We start from the raw sequence: 12,936 nt of genomic DNA on the forward strand, positions 1-12,936 counted from the left end.
GCTCCCTCCGTCGGAGATTCGAGTCCTCCCTCCGGCATCGGTGTCTGTGTGTTGTCCTTAGCTTAAGTTAGTTTAAATTAGACTAAGACATGGGCAGGTGTAGTAGCTCAGGCTGCCCCCAAAACCAAAACAACCAAAGAAACAATAGCGAAGGTGTCACAAAAACCGGACACGGCGGTCTTTTTAAGACCCCTGCCCGGCGAAGACACAAAGAAGGTACAGGAGGTATTCACCACCATGGTAAACCCAATTAAGGAAAAAATAAAAGTAAATAAGGCGAAAGCAACTAAAAACGTTGTAATTTTAGATGTAGCCACCGAAGAGGACAGAAACAAGATCTTAAACAACCAACACCTGTGTAAGGCAGTAGGATGTGAACCTCCCAAAAAGAGAAGCCCACTTGTAATCATGTACGATGTACCGGTTACAATGGATAACAATAAATTATGCGAAACAATTAAGCATCAGAACTTTGACGACATGACTGACGAGAAATTTAAAAATGACTTCAAACTGAGATTCAGGACAGGCCCAAGCGACAGACACACAGTACACCATGTAGCAGAAGTATCGGGCTCCATGTGAAAAAACTCACATCTATGGGTAGGACATACGTAGGAGTCCATGCTATCAAGGTGCGGGACTATTTGGTGGTGCCTCACTGCCACAATTGCGGAGACCTTGATCACATACACAAGTACTGTGACAGGAAGCCGGCCTGCTCCAGATGCGGGGCAGAAGACCGCATAAAAAAGACCTGTACAAAATCTGGAATTTGTATTCCATGTGTCAAGAGAGGTAAAAAGACCTGTAACGCCTCAGGAAGGAACTGTCCAACCTAGAGGATGTTGGAGCAGAGATTGATCTCAAGAACCGATTATGGCTGAAGCTGCAGTAGTGCGCAGGATGCCAAAAAGGAAGTCTCCGGGGAAGAGGCGTAGGGATGCGGCTAGAGCTGCCAAATTTAAGCAATTCCTGACCTTCGTTGAAGGAAGCAAAACAGGAAGAATAGGAATGGTGGACGTGTGCGTCCAGACAGACCTATGTGAATGGGAGGATGCCGCTTTCCCCTCCCCCCGGAACTCGAGGTTGCCTAAAGATCGGGCACCAAAAGCTAGGCGTCCTGCAATAAAGGGCCAAATAACATCTGCAGAAACTAACTACACATCCGAAGAACCACTTCAGGTAAACGCAGTTAGCAGCACGAATACCACATCTACCTCTGATCAATCACTAGTAAAACGCCTAGAGGTGGATCCCGTCAGGATCCACCCAAACTTAGAACACGCTCTGCAACTGTCTCGCCTGGAGGAGCCGGTTATCCTGACCACAGCATTAAGGCACATAGTGCGAGTAGGACATAAGTATGGACCTAAGTCATCTTCTCGGCCATGGAGGCTATCGATAGAATACAGTTAAAGACCATGAATCTCTCCACTGACTTTGGCGTCCTGCGTGACCTGGTCAAAAAGATTTTCCAGAGAAGAAATGAGAAATTTGATCTCGATGAGATCTACGATCAGGCTGTCTTAGCTAACGGTAGGATAGCTTATGACTGGAGAAAGACCTTTCCAGACTCATATGTTCACACATACTTTCCATGACCACCTGAATACAGCTAGGACAACTCAATGCACACAGTAGCCGACTAGTCATGCAGGAGCTCCGAAGGGTGGTGGAGGAGATGAGTCTTGACGTACTCTGCCTACAGGAACCATACTCTACTGCGGGTAACATAGCTTTTGCTCTCGTTAATTGGCAAACAGTATGTTTTGGAGACGACCCTAAAGCCACCATCATAATAATAAATAAAGCCCTAAGAGTCACAGTGCTAGCGCACCTTTCAAACGAACATTGCATTGTTGTTGAACTCCAGACGCCCATTGCAGTTATACAGTTAGTAAACATGTATTTCCAATACGGTGACGAAATTGAAACGTACGTAGACCTACTAGTACGAATCACCACAGCATTGAGAGGTCGAAATATAGTGGTGGTGGCAGATGTTAACGCGAAGTCCCCCTGTGGCACAGTGGCAGCCGGGATGGAAGAGGGGAGAAGATGGAGGTAACAATAGTGTCATTGCAGTACTTGGTTGCCAAGAGAGCAGGGAATCCCCCCACCTATACAGGCGGTGGAGGAGAAGGAACAAACATTGATGTAACACTAGTCTCACCAAATTTTGCTTGTTACCTAAACAATTGGACAGTAAGAAACCAAGTCACGACAAGTGACCACAACCTAATCACCTTTGAGCTCACCGACAGGGAATGCCACTGGGACATAGGGTGGGAATTTCAGTTGAATTACAACAAAACTGATTGGGAGCGCCACGCAAGAGAGTTTGTCACCCTGACATGGCCAGACGGTGATGAAGACGTCGACAAGCACGCTGAAGACCTATTTCGTGCCATCACAAAAGCGGTGAAGCCTGCAGTGCCAACCAAGAGGAGGGCCGTGGCGGTCTCCCCGTCACCATGGTCCGCCAAACTAGGACAGATGCGTCAGGATGGCGAGGAGGTACTACCAGCAAAGTGTCGTCTGGGAAGAGAAACAGAGATGGTTACAAACCTACAGGAATGCTAAGGGTCCGCAGCTCGTGGTCGTGCGGTAGCGTTCTCGCTTCCCGCGCCCGGGTTCCCGGGTTCGATTCCCGGCGGGGTCAGGGATTTTCTCTGCCTCATGATGACTGGGTGTTGTGTGATGTCCTTAGGTTAGTTAGGTTTAAGAAGTTCTAAGTTCTGCGGGACTGATGACCATAGATGTTAAATCCCATAGTGCTCAGAGTCATTTGAACCATTTGAATGCTAAGGAAGAGTTCCAAAGGGTGCTCAAAAGGATTAGACTTAAAAGTCGGGATAAATACGTTCAGAGAAAATTGGCTACAGATCCCTGGGGCATCCCATATAAAATAGTTAGGGGAAAGATTAGGTCGCCCATGGCACTATCAACTGTCCGGGATGGGAATCGGATGACAGGATCATGGCAGGAAACTGCTGAGGTCCTTCTCTGGTCCCTGCTTCCGGATGATATAGAAGAAGAGGACACAGAAGAGAAAATTGCTGGAGAGGTTGCTGGCTGACAGGCTGATGGCACACCAGGTCCTCTATGGGATGAGCAGCAGGCAATTCGGCTTCAGGCCCAGGCGTTCTGCGTCTGACGCAATCGCCATGGCGGCCGAGGTCTGCGGGTCGTCCATTCATAAGTACATAGTTGGCATCATGGTAGACGTCAGTGGCGCCTTCGACAACCTGTGGTGGCCTTCGCTCTTCTCCCGCTTGCGAGAGAAGGAGTGTCCAGGGCCGCTATATGAATATCTCAGGAGCTATTGTATGGATAGGGAGGTCTGGCTATCATCCTCTCGCGGAAGAGTGGGCAAAAAGATAACAAAGGGTTGTCCACAGGGCTCTGTCCTGGGGCAACTCTTTTGGGATGTCAGTATGGAGCCTCTCCTTGACACCCCGGAAGACTGTGCTGATGACCTCCTCCTGTTGGTTTTTTGGTGGCCGTAGCCGAGAGGAATTAGAGCCGAAAATAGATATGACCATGACATTATTATCACAGTGGTGCCACAGAACTAAACAGAAAGTCGCACCCAGTAAATCCTCCTACTTACTCTTAAAAGGCCAATTGGTCAGAAACCCTACAGTCAGGATGGATGGCACACCCGTAATACGTCGTCGGGAAGCAAGATACTTATGAGTAGTACTAGACGAAAAGTGGAGCTTCGCCTGGCACATTGAAGTCACAACATATAGGTTGCTAGAAGTACTAAATAACCTTATCACTATAGGCCATAGGCGATTACATCTCCCGCCAAACCTCATCAAACTCTATCACAACACAATCCTTGTCTCCCTTGTGGGCTACGGGTCCGGGATCTGGGCTCACAGGCTCACGAGGGTCGTTCCTGCTATGGGCGTGAGGAGAGTGCAGCGGAACATGCTACTACGCTCAGTTGGGGCATATCGTACATAACCAGGGGGAGCATTATTGATCCTCATGGGGCTGTGCCCCCTAGATGCAAAAATTAGGGAGCAGGCCGCATGGTAGTGGGTGAAAAAGGGGCAAATCGAAAAAACCGGGGATATTATGGGGGTCAGAGTGGGGGATAAAATATCAATTAGAAGAAGGGGAATGGAACTTTGGCAAGATATCTTGGATGGGGATGAGACAGGGAGACGAACATAACAACTTTTACCAAACGTTCAAGAAAGATTGAGAATGAAGCATTTTCAGCCAAGCAAGGGGCTGCTGCACTTCCTCACTGGGCCTGGCCCATACCCGGCATATCTTTGCCGTTTCGGGAAAAGTGCGACACCCTCGTGTGACTGTGGTGCCGAAACGGGTACACCGGATCACGTGGTCTATGAGTGTTCCCTTTCCGACGACGTTGCCGCTCAGTTAAGAAATTCATTGCCAAATACAGACACCTTCCACCTTATTAGGGACCCATGGGCGTTCACTATCGTTGATAAATTGGCCAGCGAGGTGTCCGCCAAGGTCCTGAGAGAATATCGTAGGGAGATTGCGTAGTGAAAGAACCAATATGTGACATCACGTACCATCTCATTCCGCCAGGATGCGTACTGGCCGACCGCCGTGACGATCGGGATCCGTCGCATCCAGGACTAGGGGGAGGGTGTGAACACACCGATCATAGAAAAAGCGCACTGATTACGACCTAGTAGATAGAATTACCTGTAGCAAATAGATAGTAGGATATTTTTTAAAGACCCGGAGGCCAGCAAAGTGCCAGGAGCACCCCCATTGGGATTAGCTCGGTGGGCACGGCCAAGAGATAGTAGGTGTATATCTTCTTACTGGCACACCTGTAACGCTGCAGGATGTAATTGTTAGTAGGGTAGGATTGAGTAGATAGCATGGTAGACTAACAGTACATCAATTAGATACCCATAGAACTAACTTCCTATGCTGCAGTTGATACTAATAATTGATAAATAGTGTTTTGGTAAATGCTGCTGGAAAATATAACCTCGTATGTAACTTCGACCCACTAATGTCTTTAGGTGATGGGTTATGTTGTATAATACTGGTTTCGATGAATAAAGATTTAAAAAAAACTAAAAAAAGCAGTGCGTAAGCTTAGGGAATGATGACCCCAGCAGTTTGTTCCCATGAGATCATACCACAAATTTCAAAAAATTTCTAGAGCGTATGCAGCAGTCGATTCATACCAGACTGGAAGCGTGTACTACCGCTGCCGGTGGTCATATTGAACACCATCTGTGATGGTCAGTTGTCTCCTTACTGGTCAGAATCAGCATAACTAGTGTGTGCACTTGTGTTGTTCTTTTTGTGTGTGCTACCACAGGTTCTGTACACGTGTCGGCGTGGGTACTTTTCGAATACTGTCCACCATCAACATACGCAATGTACCTAATAGATATTTGCCCATCCACTCATGGGCAAATATCCATCCATTTGGGAATGTGGGTCTCACGGGAAGCGTGCAAGGGATAAGTCCCTGCAGTCGCGCCATTTATCTGTGTCCTCCGTGGCTCAGATGGACAGAGCGTCTGCCATGTAAGCAGGAGACCCCGCGTTCGAGTCTCGGTCGGAGCACACATTTTCAGCTGTCCCCATCGGGGTATATCAACACGACCTCTCGGCAGCTGAGGGTTCAATCAATTACCATGAATAGAATTAAATGAAGAAATTCAATAAGAAAAGAAGTTGGAATCGAATATATTACACTTTATTGAATTAATTACATAAAACTACTGAAGAATTTCGTGTTTAACAATAAATGAGACAATACATTGCAAAGTAGGGAGACAGATGCGTTCAGAAGAATATAGTGTCAATAATGGAGCACGCTCTAAATATTCTGAATACGACAAGACCTCCAGATTACGCGAACATCGAATAAGCGTACCGCCACAGGCTGAACCAATGCAGTAGCACGGTTTAATGCAAATAACCCCGCTTGTCTGTCCTGTCCAAGTCTCATCATTACTGAAGAGCTTCTGAACTTGTTTGCATTAGCAAACCCTTTCACCCTCACGCCATCCAACCCGTCACAATCTTGCTCCACTAACGTATTAACTATTTCTTGACACCGCGTGATGGTCAGAGTCAGTCCATGACTTCATTTAATAAAGTTGTGCCACAAAACTCATTTTCAGAGAGATTCAGTATCTCTCAATTGGCTTTCCGATTTCCTCATCTTTTCTTCTCCAACATGACATTTTAAGAGTTTGTATTCTCTTGTTGTCAGAATTGTTTATTATCTATGTTTCAGTTCCGCCAAACATTATGTTCCAGACAAATACTTTCGGAAAAGATATCTCACGCTTAAATTTCCATACGATACCAACATATCTCTGTTTTGTAGTTTTTTGGCTGCTGTCAGTTTTAATTTTTATCTCTTGTACTTCTACCAGCGTCGATATTTCACTTTCCATATAAAAAATGTCATGTATTGTTTTCACTGTATAAAAACCACGTACTATGTATCTGCAAGAAATGTAGTCCGTAATGGGTAACATTATAATTCAACTTAAAGGGTACCGATGTAGGTACCTGTTACGGCGTAGAGTCAATCTCCGGCACGCCATTCGGAAACGAGAGACCAGAGAGGGCTGTGAAGAAGACGTCAGCCAATTGCACGCAGACCGACCCCTCTCCAGGACGACAACGCAACAGCAGCGGCCCCTATGCGAAGAGAACATACGCGCCGCGCAGACTCGTCGCGGTCGACTTCTACAGCAGCATAGAGACTAAACATTTCAAGACCAGCGACTTAGGGATTGTATATACTGAAGAACATTGTCTATTTTGTCCGCCGCCCTTTGCTTGCGACACATCTGTTTAACACAAAGTTGTATACGGTAATCATTTCATTTTGGACTAAAATTCACTAATTCGATTTGCTTGAATTGTTGTCTTGATGCCGTGTGTAACCACTGGCGTACGTCCAGTGGTAACACTTTCCTCAAGTGCATTATTTTAGATTTGCTACAGTTACTGACGGCTCTTGTTGTTTTACAGTAGTTGTGTTAAAGTTTTGCTTGCGTTAACTGGTCTTGTGCCGACACTGTGCCCAACGTACGAATTTATTTTATAATAAGATGAAACCTGTGAACAAGATGTTAAGTTTCGTGAGGAAAGTTTTCACCGCAACAGTATAGAGCACACCGCTGACCGAATGGTCCAGTTAGTTGCCCATTGATAGAGATTTTGGACCGGACACCTTGCAAAATGACACTGATGAATAGGAAGAAAGTACAGTAGATTTGCTTTTAGTAGAAAATAGTTAAAAATTCAGAGGAAAACTTCCGAAAAATCTAACCTATAACTGATCTCCGGTTTTACGGATTTCCGTAATGGCTATTACGTCACGGTAGTCACTCACTTGTCGATTGTACTGCGCCCATGGACGCCACAGCTTCGGTAATCTCCTGTCATGTTCTTCATTACATTCCTCAACGTTCCGTTCATTGCTCGAGCTAGTATTTTGTCGACAGCCTAAGGGATTCGATGTTTATTGGTGGATATTGCTTGAGTAGCAATATGATTATCTTCCCCTGTAGGGTTGTAGGAAGCTGTTGACTTTCAGCTGAGGCTTAATTAGTTCATCTTTTAATTCATCTCAAATTACTGAAACAAATATCAGCTGGTATGCCACCTGTACTTGTTGAATTTTCTTACGGGCTTTTCAGTAAAACTTCATACATATTTCCTCTTCCGTAAATTCTTCGCTGAGAGAATACTTGTCTGCTTCTACCGGCATGTTGTCGGTATAATTGACATTGAACGGATCCAAGTTCTCGCCTAATACTTCGGAAATATTTAAGCATTCCGATTCAGATGTGAACGTGCTAACGTTTTGTCTAGTTTCCTACCTTGAGTTTCTCGATTGCTTTGTGTTTTGTCCCCTACAGTGTTGGGATTAGATGACGGAGTGATGCACTTTCTCCTTTGATAAGCTCGTAACTTTTAAATACTGGCTGCACTGCACACAAGTGTACACTATGCGACGACCGCCGTGGAAGAACCGCGAGAAGATTCTGAGGTGGAGGAGGAGGAGGAGGAGAATAGCGCTTAACGACAACGTGCTCATTAGAGAGTGAGCAGAAGCACGGATTAGGGAGGGATGGCGAACGAAAGTGCTATTTTAGAGGAACCATCCCGGCATTTGACTGAAATCATCTAGGTAAATCACGGGAAACCTAAATCATGATGGCGAGATACTGAACCCCCCCCCCCTCCCACCCCTTACGAATGCGAGTCCAGTGTAAGAATTCTGAAGATTTGTTGGACAGATCGAATAGGTAATGAAGAAGTATTGAACCGAATAGGGGAATAATCAATTTGGGGCACAACTTGACTAAAAGAAGGGATATCCGGATGCATTGTGAATAGTCCATTTGGTGATGGAAGGAATTCGCTGGCGAGGACAGGGAGAGGGAGAGGGGGCTGAGGGATAAAGCACAGTAAGCAGATTCAAATATTTGTAGGTAATTATTCAGAATTAAAGAGACTTGCACAGAATAGACAAGCGTAGGGGGCTGCATCAAACAAGTGTTCTGATCAAAGGCCATACCGAGAACAATAACTACTACTAGCGTAGTTGTCCAGAGTAGTGCAGGTAATCGCCATGGTCGTATTCTGCATCTGCATTCGTAACATGGACATTGTAATTTCTCTTCTCCTCATCAACTTAAAGACGTGACTGAAGATATTCTACAACAACTGGCATTGAATCAATTCAAGCATATGAGGTGATTGCACGTAACGCTTCCACCAAGAATATGGGTATTAATGTGAGAATGAACTACACAAACATTTTACTAAACGAAAAAGAATTGTCTGATATGTTGTTGTGGTCTTCAGTCCTGAGACTGGTTTTATGCAGCTCTCCATGCTACTCTATCCTGTGCAAGCTTCTTCATCTCCCAGTACCTACTGCAACCTACATCCTTCTGTATCTGTTTAGTGTCTTCATCTCTTGGTCTCCCTATACGATTTTTACCCTCCACGCTGCCCTCCAATACTAAATTCGTGATCCCTTGATGCCTCAGAACATGTCCTACCAACCGATCCCTTCTTCTAGTCAAGTTGTGCCACAAACTTCTCTTCTCCCCAATCCTATTCAATACCTCCTCATTAGTTATGTGATCTACCCATCTAATCTTCAGCATTCTTCTGTAGCACCACATTTCGAAAGCTTCTATTCTCTTCTTGTCCAAACTATTTATCGTCCATGTTTCACTTCCATACATGGCTACATTCCATACAAATACTTTCAGACACGACTTCCTGATATTTAAATCTATACTCGACGTTAACAAATATTTTATATCCTCTCTACTTCGACCATCATCAGTTATTTTGCTCCCCAAATAGCAAAACCCCTTCACTACTTTAAGGGTCTCTTTTCCCAATCTACACTCCTGGAAATGGAAAAAAGAACACATGGACACCGGTGTGTCAGACCCACCATACTTGCTCCGGACACTGCGAGAGGGCTGTACAAGCAATGATCACACGCACGGCACAGCGGACACACCAGGAACCGCGGTGTTGGCCGTCGAATGGCGCTAGCTGCGCAGCATTTGTGCACCGCCGCCGTCAGTGTCAGCCAGTTTGCCGTGGCATACGGAGCTCCATCGCAGTCTTTAACACTGGTAGCATGCCGCGACAGCGTGGACGTGAACCGTATGTGCAGTTGACGGACTTTGAGCGAGGGCGTATAGTGGGCATGCGGAAGGCCGGGTGGACGTACCGCCGAATTGCTCAACACGTGGGGCGTGAGGTCTCCACAGTACATCGATGTTGTCGCCAGTGGTCGGCGGAAGGTGCACGTGCCCGTCGACCTGGGACCGGACCGCAGCGACGCACGGAAGCACGCCAAGACCGTAGGATCCTACGCAGTGCCGTAGGGGACCGCACCGCCACTTCCCAGCAAATTAGGGACACTGTTGCTCCTGGGGTATCGGCGAGGACCATTCGCAACCGTCTCCATGAAGCTGGGCTTCGGTCCCGCACACCGTTAGGCCGTCTTCCGCTCACGCCCCAACATCGTGCAGCCCGCCTCCAGTGGTGTCGCGACAGGCGTGAATGGAGGGACGAATGGAGACGTGTCGTCTTCAGCGATGAGAGTCGCTTCTGCCTTGGTGCCAATGATGGTCGTATGCGTGTTTGGCGCCGTGCAGGTGAGCGCCACAATCAGGACTGCATACGACCGAGGCACACAGGGCCAACATCCGGCATCATGGTGTGGAGAGCGATCTCCTACACTGGCCGTACACCACTGGTGATCGTCGAGGGGCCACTGAATAGTGCACGGTACATGCAAACCGTCATTGAACCCATCGTTCTACCATTCCTAGACCGGCAAGGGAACTTGCTGCTCCAACAGAACAATGCACGTCCGCATGTATCCTGTGCCATCCAGCGTGCTCTAGAAGGTGTAAGTCAACTACCCTGGCCAGCAAGATCTCCGGATCTGTCCCCCATTGAGCATGTTTGGGACTGGATGAAGCGTCGTCTCACGCGGTCTGCACGTCCAGCACGAACGCTGGTCCACCTGAGGCGCCAGGTGGAAATGGCATGGCAAGCCGTTCCACAGGACTACATCCAGCATCTCTACGATCGTCTCCATGGGAGAATAGCAGCCTGCATTGCTGCGAAAGGTGGATATACACTGTACTAGTGCCGACATTGTGCATGCTCTGTTGCCTGTGTCTATGTGCCTGTGGTTCTGTCAGTGTGATCATGTGATGTATCTGACCCCAGGAATGTGTCAATAAAGTTTCCCCTTCCTGGGACAATGAATTCACGGTGTTCTTATTTCAATTTCCAGGAGTGTAATTCCCTCAGCATCACCCAACTTAATTCGACTACATTCCATCATCCTCGTTTTGCTTTTGTTGATGTTCATCTTATATCCTCCTTTCAAGACACTATACATTCCGTTCAACTACTCTTCTAAGTCCTTTGCTGTCTCTGACAGAATTACAATGTCATCTGCGAACCTCAAAGTTTTTATTTCTTCTCCATGGATTTTAATACCATCTCCGAATTTTTCTTTTGTTTCCTTCACTGCTTGCTCAATATACAGATTGAATAACATTGGGGAGAGGCCACAACCCTGTCACACTCCATTCCCAACCACTGCTTCCTTTCCAAGTCCCTCGACTCTTATAACTGCCATCTGGTTTCTGTACAAATTGTAAATAGCCATTCGCTCCCTGTATTTTACCCCTGCCACCTTCATAATTCGAAAGAGAGTGTTCCAGTCAACATTGTCAAAATCTATCTCTAAGTCTACAAATGCTAGAAACTTAGGTTTGCCTCTCCTTAATCTAGCTTCTAAGATAAGTCGTAGGGTCAGTATTGCCTCATGTATTCCGATATTTCTACGGAATCCAAACTGATCTTCCCCGAGGTCAGCTTCTACTAGTTTTTCCATTCGTCTGTAAAGAATTCGCGTTAGTATCTTGCAGCCGTGACTAATTAAACTGATAGTTCGGTAATTTTCACATCTGTCAACACCTGCTTTCTTTGGGATTGGAATTATTATATTCTTCTTGATGTCTGAGGTTATTTCACCTGTCTCATATATCTTGCTAACCAGATGGTAGAGTTTTGTCAGGAGTGGCTCTCCCAAGGCTGTCAGTAGTTCTAATGGAATGTTGTCTACTCCCGTGTCCTTGTTTAGATTTCGACTCAGGTCTTTCAGTGCTCTGTCAAACTCTTCACGCACTATCACATCTCCCAATTCATTTTCATCTACATCCTCTTCCATTTGCATAATATTGTCCTCAAGTACATCCCCCTTGTATAGACCCTCTATATACTCCTTCCACCTTTCTGCTTTCCCTTCTTTGCTTAGAACTGGATTCCCATCTGAGCTCTTGATACTCATACAAGTATCTCTCCAAAGGTCTCTTTAATTTTCCTGTAGGCAGTATCTATCTTACCCCTAGTGAGGCAAGCCTCTACATCCGTACATTTGTCCTCCAGCCATCCCTGCTTAGCCATTTTGCACTTCCTGTCGATCTCGTTTTTGAGACGTTTGTATTCCTTTTTGCCTGCTTCATTTACTGCATTTTTATATTTTCTGCTTTCATCAATTAAATTCAATATTTCTTCTGTTAATCAAGGATTTCTACTGGCCCTCGTCTATTTACCTACTTGATCCTCTGCTGCCTTCACAACTTCATCCCTCAAAGCTACCCATTCTTCTTCTACTGTATTTCTTTCTCCCATTCTTGTCAATTGTTCCCTTATGCTCCCCCTGAAGCTCAATACAACCTCTCGTTTAGTCAGTTTATTTAGACCTCATATCCTTAAATTACCACCTTTTTGAAGTTTCTTCAGTTTTAATCTACAATTCATAACCAACAGATTGTGGCCAGAGTCCACATCTGCCCCTGGAAATGTCTTACAATTTAAAACCTGATTCCTACATCTCTGTCTTACCATTATATAATCTATCTGAAACCTGTCAGTATCCCCAGGCTTTTTCCATGTATACAACCTTCTTTTATGATTCTTGAACCAAGTGTTAGCTATGATTAAGTTGTGCTCTGTGCAAAATTCTACCAGATGGCTTCCTCTTTCAATTCCTACCCCCAATCCATATTCACCTACTACTTTTCCTTCTCTCTTTTTTCCTACTGACGAATTCCAGTCACCCATGAATATTAAATTTTCGTCTCCCTTCACTATCTGAATAATTTCGTTTATTTCATCATACATTTCTTCAATTTCTTTGCCATCTGCAGAACTTGTTGGCATGTAAACTTGTATTACTGTGGTAGGTGTGGGCTTCGTATCTATCTTGGCCACAATAATGCGTTCACTATGCTATTTGTAGCAGCTTACCCGAATTATAATTTTCCTATTCATTATTAAACCTACTCCTGCATTACCCCTATTTGATTTTGTTTTTATAACCCTGTT

This window comes from Schistocerca piceifrons, chromosome 3, assembly GCF_021461385.2.
Source record: "Schistocerca piceifrons isolate TAMUIC-IGC-003096 chromosome 3, iqSchPice1.1, whole genome shotgun sequence".
Classification (NCBI taxonomy): Eukaryota; Metazoa; Arthropoda; class Insecta; order Orthoptera; family Acrididae; genus Schistocerca; species Schistocerca piceifrons.